Raw genomic sequence first — 2,264 nt, 5'->3', positions numbered from 1 at the left:
TCCTTTTTTAAAGCTGTGTGTCTCATTTTTCCTTCCTAGCTCTGTTTGCCTTCTTGTAGAAAGCAAGTGTTTTACTTCCTGCTCAAGTACAGTCGTTGTTTGGCTAGGGGTAACAGCCAAGAGAGTCATTGTGCTACATGTGGTCTTTGCCCCACTGACACATTTGGATTTGCCCAGGTTTAAACAATTATGTGAGTGATCTTATTTCCCCATGCAACATGCTCTGTACCCTAGTAGAGGCAGGACTGAAATGTAAAATGTGCATGAGTGCTAAAAACTGCAGTTTAACAGCTATGGATGCACTGCTTAGGTACATACAACCTAAGGTGCAGACTTCAGGGATTTAGATACCTAAATCTATTTGAAATATCCTGAAATTTGACAACTTACATCCTGTCTGCTAGCTATAAAATCCTGACCACAGGGCATTATCAATAGTGGAATACTCATTACTGTTTTCTTCCTGTTGGAAGGAGTGCTACCTGCAAGAATACAATAAAAAGAAAGAAAGGTAAAGATGATAGAAGAGTGTTCCTGGATAGCTAGGTGATTTTTCAAACATGGAAAAACAGATCACCGGTTTCTACAGAGTAAAAACATTAGGCTGCATGGGTGCTTGGGATCACATAGCCTGTTTCAGGATCATAAGGAGAGGTAGAAGAAGAAGGTATAATATTAAGTAGAGGGGATGACATAAATTGACTTTTATGTTTTAACCTTTTTTTGGTGGGTTTTTTTTCCCCAACAGTTACAGACCATGGCAGGCCCAAAACAAGGAAACCAAACATCTGTCACAGAATTTGTCTTCCTGGGATTTGGTGAACTCCATGACCTCCAGAGCCTTCTCTTCCCGCTTTTTCTCATGATCTACATTTTGACCTTGGTAGGAAACATTGTCATTCTTGCCCTAGTTGTCACTGAGCACCGCCTTCACACCCCCATGTACTTCTTCCTGGGGAATTTAGCCTTCTTGGAGATCTGCTACACCTCCACTATCCTGCCCAGGATGTTGGCTAGTTTGCTTAACAAAGAAAAAGGGATTTCATTAAGTGGTTGCTTCTTTCAGTTTTATGCTTTTGGTTCCTTTGCATGTTCCGAGTGTTATCTCTTATCTGCCATGTCCTATGATCGGTTCTTAGCAATATGCAAACCACTGCATTATGGAGCTTTGATGAACAGCAAGTTCTGTTTCCAACTAGCAGCATGGACTTGGGTAAGTGGATTTGTGGCCAATGCCTTTACATCATTCTTGGCATCACAGCTGACTTTCTGTGGGTCCAACAAAATTGAACCATTTTTTCTGTGATTACACTCCATTGTTAGTGTTGTCCTGCAGTGACACCCACACAACAGAAACAGTTATGTCCGTCATTGCCACCGTGTGCACGGTGCCTCCCTTTCTGCTCACCCTGACGTCCTATATTTGTATCATTGCCACCATCCTGAAAATTCCTTCTACCACTGGGAGGAAAAAAGCTTTTTCCACCTGCTCCTCACACCTTGTTGTGGTTACAATATTCTATGGGGCTTTGATGACTGTCTATCTGTTACCCAAAAATGATGTATTAAAAGATGTAAATAAGTTGCTCTCTATTTTTTACACTATCTTGACCCCTTTGTTAAATCCTCTTATATACAGCCTGAGAAATAAGGATTTTAGGGCAGCCCTGAGTAACTCAGTCAGTAAACATGTGCCTTTACTGAGGATTCAAAGAATCCAATCTCTTTTTTAATACTGGAACACAAGCAATAAATAAATAAAAACTCATCAGCACAATGTTTAAATGATCTGTAGTGTTTTGCAAGCATCATGTTATTTCTTTGTATTTTATTTCTATAATACTGATCAGTATGTAACTCTTGGCATGCAACACTACCCACGGTTGTGTCCAGATGTTTGGGACATAAGGTGCCAGGTAGTTTCATAGTTTCATAGTACCTAGAGTCGGAAGGGACCTAGGTAGATCATCTAGTCCGACCCCCTGCCTTGGCAGGAAAGAGCACCGGGGTCAGATGACCCCAGCAAGGTGCTCATCTAACTTCCTTTTAAAAATCCCCAGGCTAAGAGCCTGCACCACTTCCCCTGGAAGCCGGTTCCAGGCCCTAGCCACCCTGACTGTGAAGTAGCGCCTCCTAATATCTAATCTAAACTTACCCTCCGCCAGTTTGTGACCGTTATTCCTGGTCACTCCTGGCAGCGCACGGGGGAACAGGGACTCCCCCAATACCTGCTGATCCCCCCTGACCAGTTTGTAGCAGGCCAC

The 2,264-nt window shown here is 42.6% G+C and overlaps 1 pseudogene; it reads left to right on the top strand.

The window, feature by feature from the left end:
* Positions 1-757: 757 nt before the first annotated feature.
* LOC149862618 (olfactory receptor 5AP2-like) lies at positions 758-1,733 on the top strand (annotated as a pseudogene).
* Positions 1,734-2,264: the final 531 nt, after the last annotated feature.

The sequence above is a fragment of the Crocodylus siamensis genome, chromosome 6 (genome assembly GCF_052110815.1).
Source record: "Crocodylus siamensis isolate JL-2025a chromosome 6, ASM5211081v1, whole genome shotgun sequence".
Taxonomy (NCBI): Eukaryota; Metazoa; Chordata; order Crocodylia; family Crocodylidae; genus Crocodylus; species Crocodylus siamensis.
This window is presented reverse-complemented; position numbering and strand designations above follow the sequence as displayed.